This window comes from Balaenoptera ricei, chromosome 4, assembly GCF_028023285.1.
Source record: "Balaenoptera ricei isolate mBalRic1 chromosome 4, mBalRic1.hap2, whole genome shotgun sequence".
Taxonomy (NCBI): Eukaryota; Metazoa; Chordata; class Mammalia; order Artiodactyla; family Balaenopteridae; genus Balaenoptera; species Balaenoptera ricei.
This window is the reverse complement of record NC_082642.1, coordinates 146,760,510-146,781,747: the sequence shown is the minus strand read 5'-3', so window position 1 is coordinate 146,781,747 and position 21,238 is coordinate 146,760,510. Positions and strand designations below refer to the sequence as shown.

The 21,238-nt window shown below is 36.3% G+C and overlaps 1 protein-coding gene across 9 annotated transcripts in view; it reads left to right on the top strand.

Moving 5' to 3' along the window:
• GRIK1 (glutamate ionotropic receptor kainate type subunit 1) overlaps positions 1-21,238 on the top strand; it is a 421,293-nt gene that overhangs the window by 679 nt on the left and 399,376 nt on the right. The window lies entirely within an intron of this gene.

Here is a 21,238-nt window from a genome sequence, read left to right as displayed (position 1 = left end):
GGAGGATTCCACTAGAGTTGGGCAGAGTCGGGATCTTACTTCTGACTGAGGGTTCCAGGAGTAGGGAGGACCGTCAAGTCAGTGCCGTAAGCCGGCACCTAAGTTTTCCACTTGCTCCCCAATCTGTCCCGCCAGCCTGCCACTGAGCATGATCCAGACCCTTCCAGGTAACTCCCTGGAAGACTCTGGACTTCCGTCTCGAGGGGGGGCGGTGGTGGGGATAAAAAGAGACTGGAAAACTAAACGTAGGAATCCCGGGGCAGCCTAAACCGGGTGAAATGGAAGCCCAGTAACAGGGAGAGGGTGGGAATTTTGCTAGTCTGTGGATTCAGGTACCTAAACGCACCCACCACCAGGGTTTGGTCTGTGGAGGCACCGAGCGATTTCTGAGCAGCTTTTTGGATTGACTACTTTAGTGTTCTCCCTTGCAAACTAAACCCAGTTTCTATTCCTTTGGTCTCAGTTTGTCCTTTTCCCCCAACCCACTGTGCTTCTTAAAGACCCAGTGAGCGAGGAGAGCCACAGGTGAAGTCTTGACACCACACCACACGGGGCTCCCAGCTTCGCCAGTTTCTCACACATTAGGCACCAAGAGTGAAGTCCTCACCTCTGAGGGCTTCTAACTCATAACATTTCCAGGAACGGACAGAAAGTGCACTCCTTAATGACGCCCCTAAGTGGCTGAAATTTCTCAATAACTTTATTAGTTCCGACCTGCAATTAAAGAACCTCTTTCCAAAGATTCAGAACGTGGTTCCTGTCATTGAATATGCCAATTTAAAATTAAAAAAAAAAAAAAAAATAGAAGTTTACTACGCTGAAATGCATTTTCTCTAGGCACGTGGGATCTGATTTTCAAGGAAAGAAAGGTTCTCACATACTAACTTTTACTGCAGGCATCTTTTTCTAGACTAAGGATAGTGATAATGCACATTTTGGTGGTTAATTTAGACTGTTCATTTAAAAGGTCCCAAAGTATTCCTTTTACAAAAAAATACCACTCATAAATAAAATATACTTCACCTTAGATATGTTCTAACTTTAAAATCCTTTTTTTCTTTCTTTCTTTCTTTCTTTTTTTTTTTTTTTTTGATGCAATCAACCCTACACACTCTGGTAACAAAATTCCTGTGGACAGCATGAAGTAAACAATCAGTGTGTTACAGTTTACAATGTTCATTAACTTAATTGGTGCTTTGCATATATTTTATTTTATTTATTTTTTTAACTTCTTTATAGGAGTATAACTGCTTTACAATGGTGTGTTAGTTTCTGCTTTGTAACAAAGTGAATCCGCTATGTGTATACATTTATCCCCATATCCCCTCCCTCTTACGTCTCCCTCCAACCCTCCCTATCCCACCCCTCTAGGTGGTCACAAAGCACTGAGCTAATCTCCCTGTGCTATGTGGCTGCTTCCCACTAGGTATCTATTTTACATTTGGTAGTGTATATATGTCCATCTTACTCTCTCACTTCGTCCCAGCTTACCCTTCCCTCTCCCTGTGTCCTCAAGTCCATTCTCTAGGTCTGAGTCTTTATTCCTATCCTGCTCCTAGGTTTTTCAGAACCATTTTTTTTTTTTTTAAGATAACATATGTATGTGTTAGCTTATGGTATTTGTTTTTCTCTTTCTGACTTACTTCACTCTGTATGACAGACTCTAGGTCCATCCAACTGACTACAAATGACCCAGTTTCGTTCCTTTTTATGGCTGAGTAATATTCCATTATATATATGTGCCACATCTTCTTTATCCATGCATCTGTCGATGGACACTTAGGTTGCTTCCATGTCCTGGTTATTATAAATAGAGCTGCAATGAACATTGTGGTGACTTTTTTGAATTATGGTTTTCTCAGGGTATATGCCCAGTAGTGGGATTGCTGACTCATATGGTAGTTCTATTTTTAGATTTTTAAGGAACCTCCATACCATTCTCCATAGTGACTGTATCAATTTACATTCCCACCAACAGGGCAAGAGGGTTCCCTTTTCTCCACACCCTCTCCAGCATTTATTGTGTGTAGATTTTTTGATGATGGCCATTTTGACTGGTGTGAAGTGATACCTCATTGTAGTTTTGATTTGCATTTCTCTAAGGATTAGTGATGTTGAGCATCCTTTCATGTGCTTCTTGGCCATCTGTATATCTTCTTTGGAGAAATGTCTGTTTAGGTCTTCTGCCCATTTTTGGCTTGGGTTGTTTGGGTTTTTTTGATATTGAGCTGCATGAGCTGCTTGTAAATTTTGGAGATTAATCCTTTGTCAGTTGCTTCATTTGCAAATATTTTCTCCCTTTCTGAGGGATGCCTTTTCATCTTGTTTATGATTTCCTTTGTGGTGTAAAAGCTTTTAAGTTTCATTAGGTCCCATTTGTTTATTTTTATTTTTATTTCCATTTCTCTAAAAGGTGGGTCAAAAAGGATCTTGCTGTGATTCATGTCATAGAGTATTCTGCCTATGTTTTCCTCTAAGAGTTTTCTAGTGTCTGGCCTTACATTTAGGTCTTTAATCCATTTTGAGTTTATTTTTGTATATGGTGTTAGAGAGTGTTCTAATTTCATACTTTTACATGTACCTGTCCAGTTTTCCCAACACCACTTATTGAAGAGACTGTCTTTTCTCCACTGTATATGCTTGCCTCCTTTATCAAAGATAAGGTGACCATATGTGTGTGGGTTTATCTCTGGGCTTTCTATCCTGTTCCATTGATCTGTATTTCTGTTTTTGTCCCAGTACCATACTGTCTTGATTACTGTAGCTTTGTAGTATAGTCTGAAGTCCAGGAGCCTTATTCCTCCAGCTCCATATTTCTTTCTCAAGATTGCTTTGGTTATTCGGGATCTTTTCTGTTTCCATACAAATTGTGAAATTTTTGGTTCTAGTTCTGTGAAAAATGCCAGTGGTAGTTTGATATGGATTGCAATAAATCTGTGGATTGCTTTGGATAGTATAGTCATTTTCAAAATGTTGGTTCTTCCAATCCAAGAACATGGTATATCTCTCCATCTGTTTGTATCATCTTTAATTTCTTTCATCAGTGTCTTATAGTTTTCTGCATACAGGTCTTTTGTCTCCTTAGGTAGGTTTATTCCTAGATATTTTATTATTTTTGTTGCAATGGTAAATGGGAGTCTTTCCTTAATTTCTCTTTCAGATTTTTCATCATTAGTGTATAGGAATGCAAGAGATTTCTTTGCATTAATTTTGTATCCTGCTACTTTACCAATTTCTTTATTAGCTCTAGTAGTTTTCTAGTAGCATCTTTAGGATTCTGTAAGTATAGTATCATGTCAGCTGCAAAGAGTGACAGCTTTACTTCTTCCTTTCCTATTTGGATTCCTTTTACCTCTTTTTCTTCTCTGATTGCTGTGGCTAAAACTTCCAAAATTAGGGTGAATAATAGTGATGAGAGTGGACAACCGTGTCTTCTTCCTGATCTTAGAAGAAATGGTTTCAGTTTTTCACCATTGAGAATGTTGGCTGTGGGTTTGTCATATATGGCCTTTATCATGTTGAGGTAAGTTCCCTCTATGCCTACTTTCTGGAGGGCTTTTATCCTAAATGGGTGTTGAATTTTGTTGAAAGCTTTTTCTGCATCTATTGAGATGATCATATGGTTTTTCTCCTTCAGTTTGTTAATATGGTTTATCACATTGATTGATTTGGGTATATTCAAGATTCCTTGCATTCCTGGGATAAATGATATTTGATCATGGTGTATGATCCTTTTAATGTGCTGTTGGATTCTGTTTACTAGTATTTTGTTGAGGATTTTTGCATCTATATTCATCAGTGATATTAACCTGTAGTTTTCTTTCTTTGTGACATCTTTGTCTGGTTTTGGTATCAGAGTGATGGTGGCCTCATAGAATGAGTTTGGGAGTGTTTCTCCTTCTGCTATATTTTGGAAGAGTTTGAGAAGGATAGGTGTTAGGTCTTCTCTAAATTTTTGATAGAATTCATCTGTGAAGCCATCTGGTCTGGGGCTTTTGTTTGTTGGAAGATTTTTAATCACAGTCTCAATTTCAGTGCTTGTGATTGGTTTGTTTATATTTTCTATTTCTTCCTGGTTCAGTCTCAGAAGTTTGTGTTTTCTAAGAATTTGTCCATTCCTTCCAGGTTGTCCATTATATTGGCATAGAGTTGCCTGTAGTAATCGCTCATGATCCTTTGTATTTCTGCAGTGTCAGTTGTTACTTCCCCTTTTTCATTTCTAATTCTATTGATTTGAATCTTCTCCCTTTTTTTCTTGATGAGTCTGGCTAGTGGTTTATCAATTTTGTTTATCTTCTCAAAGAACCAGCTTTTAGTTTAATTGATCTTTGCTCTTATTTCCTTCATTTCTTTTTCATTTATTTCTGATCTGATCTTTATGATTACTTTCCTTCTGCTAACTGTGGGTTTTTTTTTTGTTGTTGTTCTTCTTTCTCTAATTGCTTTAGGTGTAAGGTTATGTTATTTATTTCAGATGTTTCTTGTTTTTTAAGGTAGGATTGTATTGTTATAAAATTCCCTCTTGGAACTGCTTTTGCTGCATCCCATAGGTTTTGGGTCATCGTGTTTTCATTGTCATTTGTTTCTAGGTATTTTTTCATTTCCTCTTTGATTTCTTCAGTGATCTCTTGATTATTAATTAATGTATTGTTTAGCCTCGATGTGTTTTTATTTTTTACAGATTTTTTCCTGTAATTGATATCTAGTCTCATAGCATGTGGTCAGAGAAGATACTTGATATGATTTCAATTTTCTTACATGTAGCAAGGCTTGATTTGTGACCCAAGGTATGATCTATCCTGGAGAATGTTCCATGAGCACTTGAAAAGAATGTGTATTCTGTTGTTTTTGGATGGAATGTCTTATAAATATCAATTAAATCCATCTTGTTGAATGTATCATTTAAAGCTTGTGTTTCCTTATTGATTTTCATTTTGGGTGATCTGTCCATTGGTGAAAGTGAGGTGTTAAAGTCCCCTACTATGATTATGTTACTGTTGATTTGCCCTTTTATGGCTGTTAGCATTTGCCTTAAGTATTGAGGTGCTCCTAAGTTGGGTAAATAAATATTTACAGTTGTTATATTTTCTTCTTGGATTGATCCCTTGATCATTATGTAGTGTCCTTCTTCTTGTCTTTTAATAGTCTTTATTTTAAAGTCTATTTTGTCTGATATGAGAATTGCTACTCCAGCTTTCTTCTGATTTCTATTTGTAATGAATATCTTTTTCCATTCCCTCACTTTCAGTCTGTATGTGTCCCTAGGTCGGAAGTGGGTCTCTTGTAGACAGCATATATATGGGTCTTGTTTTTGTATCCCTTTAGCCAATCTATGTCTTTTGGTTAGAGAATTTAATACATTTATATTTAAGGTAGTTATTGATATGTAGGTTCCTATTACCGTTTTCTTCATGATTTGGGTTTGTTATTGTAAGTCTTTTCCTTCTCTTGTGTTTCCTGCCTAGAGAAGTTCCTTTAGCATTTGTTGTAAAGCTGGTTTGATGGTGCTGAATTCTTTTAACTTTTGCTTGTCTGTAAAGGTTTTCATTTCTTTGTTGAATCTGAATGAGATCCTTGATGGAGAGAGTAATCTTGACTGTAGGTTTTTCCCTTTCATCGCTGTAAATATGTCCTGCCACTCCAGTCTGGCTTGTAGAGTTTCTTCTGAATGATCAGCTGCTAACCTCATGGATATTCACTTGTATGTTATTTGTTGTTTTTCCCTTGCTGCTTTTAATATTTTTTCTTTGTATTTAATTTCTGATAGTTTGATTAATATGTGTCACGGTGTGTTTCTCCTTGGATTTATCCTGTATAGGACTCTCTGTGCTTCCTGCACTTGATTGACTGTTTCCTTTCCCATGTTAGGGAAGTTTTCACCTATAATCTCTTCAAATATTTTCTCAGTCCCTTTCTTTTTCTCTTCCTCTTCTGGGACCCCTATAATTCGAATGTTTGTGTGTTTAATGTTGTGCCAGATGTCTCTGAGACCGTCCTCCATTCTTTTCATTCTTTTTTCTTTATTCTGCTCTGTGGTCATTATTTCCACTATTTTATCTTTTTTTTTATCTTTTAACGTTACTTATCCGTTCATCTCCCTCAGTTATTCTGCTTTTGATTCCTTCTAGAGAATTTTAAATTTCATTTATTGTGTTGTTCATCATTGTTTATTTGCTCTTTAGTTCTTCTAGGTCCTTGTTAAACGTTTCTTGTATTTTCTCCCTTCTATTTCCAAGATTTTGGATCATCTTTACTATCATTACTCTGAATTCTTTTTCAGGTAGACTGTCTATTTCCTCTTCATTTGTTAGGTCTGGTGTGTTTTTACCTTGCTCCTTCATCTGCTGTGTGTTTCTCTGTCTTCTCATTTTGCTTAACTTAATTTTTTTGGTGTCTCCCCTTCACAAGCTGCAGGTTCATAGTTCCCATTATTTTTGGTGTCTGCTCCTAGTGGGTAAGGTTGGTTCAGTGGGTTGTGTAGGCTTCCTGGTGGAGGGGACTAGTACCTGTGTTCTGGTGGATGAGGCTGGATCTTGTCTTTCTGGTGGGCAGGACTGCATTCGGTGGTGTGTTTTGGGGTGTCTGTGACCTTATTATGATTTTAGGCAGCCTCCCTGCTGATGGGTGGGATTGTGTTCCTGTCTTGCTAGTTCTTTGGCATAGAGTGTCCAGCACTGTAGATTGCTGGTCATTGAGTGTAGCTGGGTCTTAGCAGTGAGATGGAGATCTCCGGGAGAGCTTTTGCTGTTTGATGTTACATGGAGTTGGGAGGTCTCTGGTGAACCAATGTCCTGAACTCGGCTCTCCCACCTCAGAGGCACAGGCCTGACACCGGCCGGGGCACCAAGACCTGTCAGCCACATGGCTCAGAAGAAAAGGCAGGGAAAAAAAAGAAAGAAAGACAAAAATAATAAAATAAAATGAAGTTATTAAAATAAAAAAAATATTAAAAATTAAAAAGTTCTTAGGAAAAGAAAGAAAGAAGAGAGCAAACAAACCAAAAAACAAATCCACCAATGATAATAAGTGCTAAAAACTATACTAAAAAAAAAAAAAAAAAAAAAAAAAAAACCCAGACGGACAGAACCCTAAGACAAATGGTAAAAGCAAAGCTATACAGACAAAAACACCCAAAGAAGCATACACATACACACTCACAAAAAGAGAAAAAGGAAAACAATATATATGTATATATCTATATATAAAAAAAGGAAGAGAACAACCAAATCAGTAAACAAATCTACCAATGATAATAAACTCTAAAAAGTAAACTAAGATAAACATAAAACCAGAAACAAATTAGATGCAGGAAGCAAACCCCAAGTCTACAGTTGCTCCCAAAGTCCACCGCCTCCATTTTAGGGTGATTCGTTGTCTATTCAGGTATTCCTCAGATGCATAGTACATCAAATTGATTGTGGAGATTTAATCCGCTGCTCCTGAGGCTGCTGGGAGAAATTTCCCTTTCTCTTCTTTGTTCACACAGCTCCTGGGGTTCAGCTTTGGATATGGCCCTGCCTCTGCGTGTAGGTCGCCTGAGGGCATCTGATCTTTGCTCAGACAGGACGGGGTTAAAGTAGCAGCTGATTAGGGGCTCTGGCTCACTCAGGCCGGGGGGGAGGGAGGGGTACGGAATGCGGGGCAAGCCTGCAGTGGCAGAGGCCAGAATGACGTTGCACCAGCCTGAGGTGCACCATGCATTCTCCTGGGGAAGTTGTTCCTGGATCAAGGGACCCTGGCAATGGTGGGTTGCACAGGTTCCCAGGAGGGGTGATGTGGAGAGTGACCTGTGCTCGCACACAGGCTTCTTGGTGGCTGCATCAGCAGCCTTAGCATCTCATGCCCGTCTCTGGGGTCCTCGCTGATAGTCGTGGCTCACGCCCATCTCTGGAGCTCGTTTAAGCGGTGCTCTGAATCCCCTCTCCTCGCATACCCTGAAACAATGGTCTCTTGCCTCTTAGGCAGTTGCAGATATTTTCCTGGACTCCCTCCTGGCTAGCTGTGGTGCACTAGCCCCCTTCAGGCTGTGGTCACACAGCCAACCCCAGTTCTCTCCCTAGGATCCGACCTCCGAAACCCGAGCCTCAGCTCCCTGCCCCCACCTGTCCCGGCGGGTGAGCAGACAAGCCTCTCGGGCTGGTGAGTGCTGGTCGGCACTGATCCTCTGTGCAAGAATCTCTCCGCTTTGCCCTCTGCACCCCTGCTGCTGTGCTCTCTTCTGTGGCTCCGAAGTTTCCCCCTCCACCCCCTGCAGTCTCCGCCCGCGAAGGGGCTTCCTAGTGTGTGGAAACCTTTCCTCCTTCACAGCTCCCTCCCACTGGTGCAGGTCCCATCCCTATTCTTTTGTCTCTGTTTTTTCTTTTTTCTTTTGCCCTACACAGGTACGTGGGGAGTTTCTTGCCTTTTGGGAAGTCTGAGGTCTTCTGCCAGCATTCAGTAGGTGTTCTGTAGGAGTTGTTCCACAAGTAGATGTATTTCTGATGTATTTGTGGGGAGGAAGGTGATCTCCACGTCTTACTCCTCCACCATCTTGAAGGTCTCTATATATTTTATATATTTAAAAAAAGACAAATCTATACATACTCGAACAAGGTATGCCAGCCAACAGCCCTCCTTTTTGTACGATAAACTTTAGATAGCATTTTCCTCCCCTACATTACCCAAATCTAAAGGAGTTCCGGGAGAGGGTGAGAAAGGATGTTTGAAGACATATCTACTCTCAGATCTGAGTATATATCTAAGCTCCATGCAATCACACTCATCCATTTAAAAGTAGTTTTCAAAGTGGAAACAACCCAGCATGATTCACTGACCTTAAAATATATGCTACACTATAATGAGATTTCCTTTTTCTAAATGTGAGCCAAACTGCATAAAGTAAAATTGCAAGACCTGGTGCCGTTTATGTGCAGTACAAACATCTTACTCCTTCTGGCTCTGAGTGACCTGTGCTTGGCATGACCACCCTGTATATACCTAAGGAATATGCTTACTTTTATTTTATTTTATTTTATTTTATTTTTTAAACATATTTATTGGAGTATAATTGCTTTACAGTGGTGTGTTAGTTTCTGCTGTATAACAGAGTGAATCAGCTATACATTTACATATATCCCCATATCTCTTTTCTCTTGCATCTCCCTCCCACCCTCCCTATCCCACCCCTCTAGGTGGACACAATGCACTGAGCTGATCTCCCTGTGCTATGCGGCTGCTTCCCACTAGCTACCTATTTTACATTTGGTAGTGTATATATGTCCGTGCCACTCTCTCACTTTGTCTCAGCTTACCCTTCCCCCTCCCCATGTCCTCATGTCCGTTCTCTTTCAGCACCATGGAAACCAGCTTTAGCTCAGAGGAAACGTGCCTCTCTACAGTGAGTTTCTTATGTCAGTCAAGTCTAACATTGAATACAAAATATCAAAGGAGTTGGGGACTGAGCAAGTGTGTGTGTGTGTTTGTGTGTGTGTGTGTGTTGAGGGAAGGAAAGAGAAGAATTGAAATCCTTTATTTTTCATCTCTTTCTCTTTCTAACAAACCATTAACCAACCAACCAACAAAAATGGGCTCTTGATTATTAACATGCATTAATATTACAAGTGTTCCAGTAACTTAAAATAACCCAAGGTAAAGTACAACATAAATCTCTGGCACTTTGCACAGTGCTTACATAGAGAAGGCACTTGAATCTTGAATGAATTGATTACAGGTCTACTCCTCTTGCAAAAGTGTCTGCTTAAACTTCAGCCATTGAGAAAAAAGTGAATCTCTTGCAAAAGTGTCTGCTTAAACTTCAGCCATTGAGAAAAAAGTGAATGAAAGGTATAAAATTTAAGGTAAAATTAATGCATCCTAAGCATTAGAGAGGTATTTGAACATATGTATGGTTCTTGCACATATTGTGGATGTCTGTTGAAAAGTTTACAATCTTACACCACAGCTTATAGTCATGAAGGGAGTTCTTTAGGATGGAGGGGCCCTAAGCATTATTACTAACTACACTTCAAAGGTTTCCCAGCAGCCAGCATGGAAGAGAAATATGGCTGGCTTCTGGAAAATATCTAGAAGATGATGGGGTTATTCCTGTCTTTCTGTCTCATAGCCTAATGTTTGTCAACAACAAATTAATCACACACACACACACACACACACACACACAGACACTCTTCAGTCACAGACCTCTCTCTCACATGGCTAGACCCACCTAGCTGGGTCTAGGTGACCTGAGTAGATGGCATTGTACCACCATTAGTGGACAAAAAAAAAAGAAAAACAATTCCATATGCATATGCAATTTCTGGGACAGATGTATCATATTTCTAATAATAATAGTAACAGAAAGATACATTTATATAGTATATTTTTATGCATCATCTCAACATACACAATCACAGAGGTAGTGGTTAAAGCATAGGATTTAAGAGTTAAGTGGTGGGTAGCCAGGTTTTCTGACACATGATTTGTTGTCAGAAAGCACAGGCTTGGGTCCCACCTCCAAGACTTACTAGAAATGTGTCTCAGGGAGACATTCAATCTCACCAGGCTTTTGTTTTGCATCTGAAAAATCAAATTAAAGCAATTGCAACCTCACAATGTCATTGGTAAGAGTACAGAAAATAGACTATGAAAGGGATTTAAGCAGTCTATGGATTCATGAGTTGCATTATAATTGTTTTGTTGTTTTGTTTTTACTTTTTAAAATTATTATCATTGAAATTTTCTTCCTCAACAGGGACTTAATAGTTAATATGGTATATTTTAAGACCTTTAATATTTCTGAGCCCAGATCTCTTCATCTGTGAATTAGCAGTAATGATATCTGCCTTCCCTATTTCACAGGGGAGGATCAAATAAACTAATTTTTGTTATTTGCAAACAAACCACTAAATAAATACAATGTATTACTATTATGTAAGTAAATATAGTGTGCAAAGAGAAATACTGTGGAAATTTATATGAATAGCATGGAAGTTTAAATGGCAATATAATTGTTCAAATGTTTTTATCTCCTTAAGAGAGATCCGGGTGTATATTATTTCAATCATCAAGTTGGCTGTAGCATCATTTTTTAATTTTTTTAATTTATTTTATTTTATTTTTTTCATCATTTTTTAAATATTTAATCCTAATTACCTCCAAAGTTCCAAGTAATGTTTACTACATATTTGTTCATATTTTTGCTTAAGTGTACAAAAGCTCACAGCTTTATTCTTTAATCACTGAATTCTTTTGTCATTTTAATATTAATTCTTCATTCAACAGACAAATATTTATTACGTGCTTACTCCCCTACCATGAACCAGACACATGCAGGACATGGCACAGTGAACAAAATGGGCAGACACATCTGCCCCCTTGACGCTTGTATTCTAGTGGTTTACAATCTATGTTACCACTGAAATTTTTCACTAGGCCTTCAGTGCAGATACTTTTCATATTTTAATTTCAAATATTATTTGAAGAGAGTTTTCTGTTCATCTTGGAGCGTTTTCCATTCATCTTCTGCCCTCATTGACTCTATCAATGGCATGCCAACATGGAATAAGTTCAAGCCTTCAAATGTACAGAGGACAGACAGAGTGGGTTCATGCTGCCGAACCTAGAGCAGGTTTGCCTCTGTTTAGGAAGATCTGTTTGGCGTGAGGTAGATTTCACCCTGAGACAGTATGTTGGTCTCAACATTAACTTGAAAACTCCACTGACCCTGGGAGAAAAATCTGGGAGAGAAGCTATCTGATAGATGATGAAAAGAGAGTCTCTGGCTAATGTGAACATATTTCTGCAATGAGCAGATCTTTTGCCTTATTATTTTATCTGCATAATTCACCTTTTTCTTTAGTATTGATTTTACAGGTCTAATATTTATATTGTGTAGACCTGACCTGTAGCGCTTTTCTTATATGGTTTCTAATCTACAGTTTTCATTGAGAAGACCATGACTTGGTGGCTTTGCCTGAGTTCAAGTGCTAGTTAGTAGAAATGCTGGGACTTGCAGCTAGACATTCTGATCTCAAGTTTCAAGCTCCTTGCATTAAATTATGCTGAATTGTGTATGGACTTGTGTATGTAGTTATGTAACTGTTTAAACGAAGCTGAAGTCAAATATCAGAGAAATGAACTATTGCTCTTAGTTATTCAGAGGTAACTACATAAAGCAAAGTTAATGTGATTTATATTTGAGTATATTTTAGACAATTAGCAAAGAGGAAAGTTGGTATTATCATTGGACTCTCCAGAATTTCTCTTTAAGAAGGGGTTAAGGAAGATCTAATCTAATCTAGTTGGAGGGGAAACCTTGTTACCTAATACCTAACCAACACACTGTTTGTAATTAGATTGTACACTTAATTAGAATGGTTTTGAAAGAAGATTGATAGAGATAGTAGTGGTGGTGAGTTTCTATAGCCTCTTAATCCTCTTTTGTTAACAGATAATTATCCATCTAATATATAAAATATTATCTATGTCCTAAAATTTTCCAGAAGTCATTTCAGTTCAGAGAAAGAATAATGGAGAACTCCAGGTAGAAGGGGATTCACATCTTTTTTTTTTTAAGAAGTTTTTTTTTTTTTTTAATTTATTTTGGCTGGATTGGGTCTTCATTGCTGGGCGAGGGCTTTCTCTAGTTGCGGCGAGTGGGGGCTACTCTTCCTTGCAGTGTGCAGGCTTCTCATTGCAGTGGCTTCTCTTGTTGCGGGGCACGGGGTCTAGGTGCACGGGCTTCAGTAGTTGTGGAACGCAGGCTCAGTAGTTGTGGCGTATGTGCTTAGTTGCTCCACGGCATGTGGGATCTTCCGGGACCAGGGCTGGAACCCTTGTGCCCTGCACTGGCAGGCAGATTCTTAACCACTGTGCCACCAGGGAAGTCCAGCTTCAAATCTTTAATTTCCTTTTTCTAACTGACTGACCTCGAGAAAATTACTACGTGTTTGTGTGTTGTTGTTGTTGTTAGGTATAGAAGGAGAAATAATAATAACAAACTCATGGGTTTACTGCAAAGAAGAAATGTGATATCATATGTAAAATGCATGGTCTGTGTTAGGGTTAATGAAGTTACCTCCCAATCTTTTTTTGGTTAATGAACAGGGTAGGAGTTTTGTGCTGAAAAATAATTTATTTGTCTGGTCAAGTAAGTGTGGGAAAATGCTCTCCCTTAGAGACTCATGAGGCAGGTTTGTATATTAAAAGCTCTTTGTAATTCTGCACAAAGAAATCTGTTTTGTTGTTGTTGTTTAATCTGGTATCTCCTACATTTTAATTATCAGAGGACCCTTACTTAAATCACAGCTATTAAGGTCCCACTGAACTCATGCTGCTCAGAACATATTTATGGAAACACTGGACAATCAAACCGTTGAAATGTCAATATATACACCAAAACTTACATGACCACACATCCTACTGCTTCTTCAGTCTCACCCAAATTCTGCCCACTCCTTATTTCAGAACTTTTTCACAAAACTTTAAGAGTAGATTTAAAATGTTTAGATACCTATTGTTCTCTATTATAAAGAAAACATTCTTAAAACCACATTACCTATTCTGAAGGTATATCATTTTTATTAGCTTAAAATGGGCCCGTTTTAAGCTAATAAAAATGATATATGGGCCTGTTTTCTTGTTTTTGTTTTTACTAGACTTTAACATTGTTTTAAATGGAAAAATATTATATTAGATTGATAATATATTTTCCAAGAATATAATTTGTAGTAAGTTAAAGTTCTATTTATATTTAAAGTTCAAACTACTTATCTTTAAAATGTGTATCTGATTTTTTCAATTATAGATTTCCAAAGAGAAATGGAAACATTTAAATTAAAAGGAATGTATACCAGCTACATGAACTAAATAAATTTCTCATCTTGATTTTCTACTGAGATCAAGTTGTGATATCAAATTGGAAACACCTAAACTCTTACACCTAAACACCTAAACATCAGCACTCCAATATTAGTACTTGTAAGTCAATTGGAAAAAATCATTTATCGTAGAGCAGAAAAAATAAAAAATAAAGAGGTAAAAATATCCTATTTTGTTATTTATGCTACTTGTAAACTACTAAAAAATAAAAACCTTTCCTATATGACTTGGGCAATATTTTACTCTCTTTTTGTTCTTATTCAAAATTTAGGGGTTTTTAAAACATGTAATTTTGTATAATGTTATGTTAACACATTTATTAAATATAAGGTAAGATTAGTTACAAAGTGGATTTAAGAAACAATGACATTGACTAAATTAAGAGTAAACTCCTAGTAACCAAAAATCAATCTCACAGAAATACCATACAACAGTAAAAACACTTTCTTTTAACTCTTTAAATTCTTTTGATGTTTTATTAGGTGCATTAGTTGACTAAATACTTTTGAAAGACTAGCCTGTCTTATAGCTTTTGATGAATTACTAGTTTACTGCTATCCTGACTGGGGGAAGCAAAACACAAAATAAAATAAAATACAAAAGTCTATCAACACTAAAATTTCAACTGAATAATGTTTCAAAAGTGCCTCTCCAACACATATTTTATACTAGAATTTGTTTTTACTTAATAGAAATCCAATGATTGATTGTTACTATTATCATCAGTTATCAATTTGGAGACTGGAATTTCACTACCACTTACTGTTTTTCTTAAAACGTGCAAAAAGGAATGTATTAAAATGCATTATTTATTACACTGAGCAAGTCCAAGATTATAGACTACATTAGGGTAAAACATGTATTTGATTGAGTAAAACTCAACCTGTAAATGGGTTGGTATTCACATACTATATTTTCTAGCTCTGCCCGCTGAGAAGTCCTAAAAACAATGACACCCCAGTAACAGTGAACACAACTAGCACCCAGGCATCCTTGTAGAAATGGACAATTAGGGGGCTAAAGAAAAAATATACAAGATGATTCTAGAGCATCTTGTAATGCCAGAAAACTAAGTGGTCCAAAAAATCCCATTGATGGGAGTATGTTAAAGGCACACAGGCACCAAGTACTGGGCTCCCAATGGTCAAAGCTGAAATGATTTGAGCAACAAAATTTTTAAAAGTTGTACTGGATTATAACCAAAGTATAAAATAAATACTCATGAGTTCATACTGATATAAATAAAGGATTAAATAAATAAATGGGGGAGGAGAGACATATCTCCCAAACAGAGGAACCAAGTGATCAAGATCAGCATCACATCGGATAAATCATATTGATAGTATTTACCTTTGATGTGATGGGATGCAAATGGCACTTTTCTTATCTGGTTTTCATCTCGCAAATCCAGATCCCTACTCTAATCATGAGAAAAACATCAGATCAATAGCAATAGAAAGGCATTCTACAAAATACGTGGCCAATCCTTGCTAACATTTTCAAGGTCATAAAAAACAAAGTCTGAGAAACTGTCACCACCAAGAAGGGTCTAAGCAGACATGATAACTAAATGTAATGTGATGTTCTGAATGGGATCCTGGAAGAGAAAAAGAACATTAGGTAAAAACTAGGGACATTTGAATAAAGATGGATACTACCTAATAATAGTGTATCAACACTGTCTCATTAATGTTAAATGCACCAAACTCATATAAAGGTGTGAATAACAGGAGAAACTGGATGTGGAGTATATGAGAACTCTCTACACTACCTTCTCAACTTGAATATAATAAAACTGTTCTAAAAAATAAATACATAAAGTCTATTTACAAAAAAAACAACCCTCAACCCATATCAAGATCTCTTCTGCTGTTACAGTTCCTACCTACTCTGTATTACATAAAAGTCTATAACTAATTGCATCAAGGAAAATAGAAAAAACTATTCCATAAAATATGCTACATAAATAGTTTTCTAGAGTATCATTAAAATAAAGACAACAGCATATAATGTCAGAAAAAATCATTAAAGAAATAAACTTTATATAAAAATTGCTATTGATAAAATGCAATGGTTGTATGTCTGCTTTAGAATTCTGCAATGAGTCTGTAGAAAATCAGACATTAACTGTTTCTATCCATTAGTATCTAGGTTTTCAACTATTATATGCTTTTTGTACTTACTTAAACATAATTTAACTTTGAATATTGATTCAAGCGTTGTAATATACTCTGCTAGAGGCAGTAAGTGCTGATGTCCTTGAACGAATACTCATAGTAAACTATTTGCACGATTCCTTTTCTTAGCAAAATTGTCTAAATATGTCTTTAAAAAACCAATACTTAATTCCCAAAGCCAATAGAGTACTTTATAATTCAAATTGGGGAAAGGATGGTAATAATCAAGTGCTTTTCTCTTTTCATTGTGAAGACTCAATTACAACTTTTAAGGGTTTTCTTTTTTTTAAAAAAATTTAAACTTCTAAAGTGTTGGATTGCATACTTTGGCAAACCATAAACAGAAGTTGCATTCTGATGACCTGACTATGTTTATATTGTATAAGTTGTTATCGTACTTCATCTCCTAAAAATGGATTGTCAGATAGAGCTATCTTTCCAGTCTAAAGGCAATATTTATTTGCCTTTTGAATTCTGGGCAGTATGTTTCTTTTTTTTCAGGATATATTTGAACTCTAAGGCTGTTTCTGTACGTGTCCACTGAATTGACAAAAGCCTTTATAAATGATTGTGAATCATCTAAATGATCAACAGGAGGGAATGGTTAAGAAAATAATAGTTTAAACTCAAGAAAGATTTATTAAATATAAACCTTATGATGAAATGTACGTATTAAAATGAAAAATGTTTAGAAAGTAATATATGGTTTTACATACCTTGAATTGGGAATGTATACGATTCATCCTTGCTTGTAGATAAGAACTAAAAGAATTAATGTGGAAAGAGGAAGCCCATTTGTTTTGTTAATATGGTGGAATTACAGGTGAATTTTTCTTTCATTTAGATTTCTATTACTCTTCTTTGCCCAATTTAAAAATGATTGGTTAAAGTCGCCATTCTGTACTTTCTAGATTATTCTAGCCGTCATTTGCATGCAGTTTGGCAGAGTGAGAAGTGCACTGAAATGAGAATACTTCCAGCTCTGGTGATTCTTAGCTTGGCCATGTCACATAACCTTTTAGTAAATCCATTTCCTTGTTTGTCTGAGGCAGCTGGTGGGGAACAGATACATGGGTGCAACAGCTAACCCCTTCCTGTTCCTCAATTCCCTCTGCAGTGTTGGTTCTGCTTTATTGTCATTGGTTTGAACTGAGAAACTACATGAAGATGTGCAACACCATTATACTTAGTATTTATAGCCACAGCATCACGTGTGTGGAAATGGAACTTTGTTCGTTTCCCTGAAATTAAACTTGACTAGGCACATATTCCCCTATTTCCACCAGGACCATATCAAGGTCCTCGCTTTTGATTTAAAACGTAAACGTTTAGAAATTTCATTTCTTCCTTTTTGCTACAGAGATCAAAGACCCCTGTCTTTCAGGGAGAGACATTTGCTGTCATTCCTCCAAGACATCCACTGTGGTGCAGCTGCCCTGTTTGACCCTGGGTATTGACTCTATGACATCTGCTGCCCACGACCCTGACGGGAGGGCCCACCTTGGTTCACTCTCACCATTTGAAACCCAGCACATTCTCTGTCTGGTTTCTCAAGTAGGCTGTTTATCCAGCACTTCATCAAGGAGGAATCCATGATTCACACAGCAGCAATAAGCATCAAGTTACCTTCAAACCCCGATTATTATCTCAGGCCCTTTCTGTTCAAGCACACGATGCCTCCATCTCCATTCTCCCTCATGCGCCTTGAGCAGCAGTGTGCAGATCGCACTCCCAGAGTACACAACTGTACATGGGTACAGGCCATCCCCAAATCCTAGGGGGTCTACTGACCTTCTATCTCACCTCCAGGTTTCCAAACTGCAAGGAGGGGAAACAGAGCTGGATTCTTACAGTGTCACACATTTATCTGAACTCTGAGGTTCAGACTTTAAGCACTATGGTGGTATTTAAAGCAAAGTTTTTAAAATTAAGACAACAACAACAGAAGCAACAATAAAAACAAACTTCTTCATTCCATTTTCTGGATTTCGCAACAGAAAGTCTAGGTTTTTAAGATCTCTCTCTCTCTAATTATTGGATGGTACACATTATATCATAATTATATAATTCATATATACCATATGTATTACATACATACATACACATATTATTATATATATTATTATACACGTTACTATATGTAATATTACTTATATAAGATACATATATTCATAGATAAATGCCTACATATATATATATATTAAAATTCCAATTTATGTTTCTCTCTGTGCTTTATTTATTGTACCTGGAGAAAAATCACATATCAAACTATTATTGTATTTCACAATAACGAGGAAAGGATAATGGGGATAAACACCCCGTCTGTGACTGGTGATGGTAGGAGGCAGACAGAAAGGTAGAGAGGAGGTCATAGGAATCACATAGACGATGACAAATGTTCTCAGGCTACAAGGTCTTTTAAAACATCTGTTCAGTGACCTATGAGAATATCCCTGTTGGTCAGATTGAGCAGCAATGTTCACATGACATCACCTAGGGCCCAAGTAACATGACAGGGTTGATAATATTTTTGCTAGATCTGTGGATCATTTGTCAGAAAATAGTATTAAGCTACAAAATAAATATCTTAAGGAACAATAGTGGTCAACTAGAAAAATACCCCAAAATTTTATAAATAATTGTTTATAACTAGTTTAATACATGCAGCATACTCTTCCAGGACTTCTATATAGCCAAAAGGTAAAGAGAGAAGTCAGACCCAGAAGTTCATTTGAACAAGCTATAGAAAGCATATAAATATAAAAATATTTTTCATGTGACATACATAAAAATAAAAATATCATATAAATATATATGTATAAATAAATTTAAAATAATAGTACTTAAGACCAGGCAGGGACTTCAAAGATCTTAACTTCCAACTTAATAGATGAGAACACTGAGACCCCAAATGAAACTAATGTAGATACTAGGTAGCTGAGCCACAATTCTTAAACTGCATCTCAATGTTATTTTCTTGCAACTTTGTTTTCTCCCACAACTCATTTGACATTTATTAAAAATCTATATTTGAATGAATAAGGTATTGTAATTAACCAGTAAAATGCATAGAAGTTCCAAAATAGAGAGATCACAGAACTATCAGTGCGGTTTCTTTAAATCCAGATGCTCTGTAAAGAAGTTATGTTTTAAGGTGTGTCTCAAAGGAGAGGGTTGACATAGGAAATGGAGGTGAAGTACAGTCCAGGTGGTGATAACTGCTGAAAGATTAAAATCCAGAGAAATTCTGACATGTAGGGAAAATATCAATAGAGAAATCTGAACAAGAAGGTGTTAAACTGTACATACAGTTTTTATTTTTCAACTTTGTGTGACCTGGGCATTTCTGGTCACCTTGTCTTACAATTACTTGAGTTACAGAACTGTCTTCATATTTGCTAAGACTCTTACAAAAAAACTGAAAAGAACAATTACAAATGAGTGGGCTCTAGCATAAAAATTTAGAATAATTAGCATGTACTAACATTTTTTATTACCTTAGTTTAATTCAAGTGAGTGTTAGCCTCCAGTTAGGTTAAATGCGCGGGCACACAAGGGAAGACTGTTAAAGGTAATATCTATTGCTCACTTTTTGAGAATGTCATCAAAAATCAGAGAGGCAGGCCATAGTGTGGAACTTTGAGATTCATCTTCCCACCTCTATATCAGATATAGGGAAGTGAAGTGGAATGAGTAATTAATGTGATGCTTATAAAAAACAAAATCAGTAAACAATTCCTGGAGAGAATACTAAAATAAATTTGTCCTACTATTCCTGAAGTCTAGACTGCCTTTTGTTTCATATGAAGTAATCTTTCAAATTGACTTCTGGCTTCCAAGAGTAACATTTGACCTTTTCTTTTCCCTTCAGAGGATGAAGTTTTAATTTATGTTTTTCCACACTCTCCATTGTTTGCTTATTCATTTATTCATTCTTATATTTATAGCTTGTCTTATAAAATTATTTCAAAGGCTTACACAAATACATATATTATAATCTGATACAAATACAAAAATGATAGAGATAAAGGTGAAACAAGATAAAGCAGGGGCAATGTCCTTGAGAAGATGCCAAAAGTGGACCGGAACATTTTATCTGAGCTTTCTTGCAGCAGAAGTAAGAAAGGAAACAGGACAAATCACAAAGTTCAGAGAGTGTAGTAGCTTAGACAAATTATAGGGTTTTACATTAAAAAACATGAAAGAAATGTATCCTATGATCTCAATAAGGGGAAATGATGTGATGTTGTAGATACCGTTCTTATGATGAAATACTGTGTTCCATTCCTTTGTTTCTTATAAAGTGCTCAGTATAACTCTATGACCAGAAACCAAATAATAATAAAAACAATTCCGCAAAACATCTTGGAATGGAAATGTCAAGTAGTTTGGTTTGATCAAAGACTAAAATTTATAATATCTAGGGGAATGGATGGACAGTGTATCACTTCACAATTATTCATCATTATTGATCCTTGAATCTGAGGTTTATTGGAAGGTGAGCAACAGAAAGTTAAATGGGTAAGAGATTGTGATGAAGTATGTATTTCTGGTGAAAAGCAAATCATAAATATCAGAAGGTTTATTTTAATATTTATTAAACCATTTTTTTAACTAGGAGAATGCTCAGTAAAATATAAGATTCAAGATCAACATACAAAAATTAGGAGGTTCCTATACGCCAGTAATACCTAACCAGAATATGTACTGGAAAAAGTGATCTATACATATAGCAGCAGAAGTCATAAAATGTATAAGGATAAACCTAATAAACACTAGGCTTATATGAAGAAAACTACACAATAAAGTTTCTTTGTAAGACATAGAAAATTTTTGAAGAAACAGATTTTATTTCGACCAAAGCATTATTCAATATTATGTATTTAGTTTCCAAACATATGTGATTTTTAAAGTTATCCATTTGCAATCATTATTCTTTTGTTATTGTTGCATTATGGTGAAAGGAACACAGTCTTTTGATATTGATCCTTAATCATCTAATATATTTTTGGTGGGTAAATGTTCCATTTGTATTCAGAAACATTGTATTCAAAACATTATTTGTTGTGTATACATATCTCATTGATTAAGCTTATTAATTATATTTAGATTTTCCATTAAAAAAATCAGAAGGTAAAGATGAAGCCCTTCTATGAAATTAAGAAATCTAAAAAGATACATCTTTGAATAGAAGACCACCT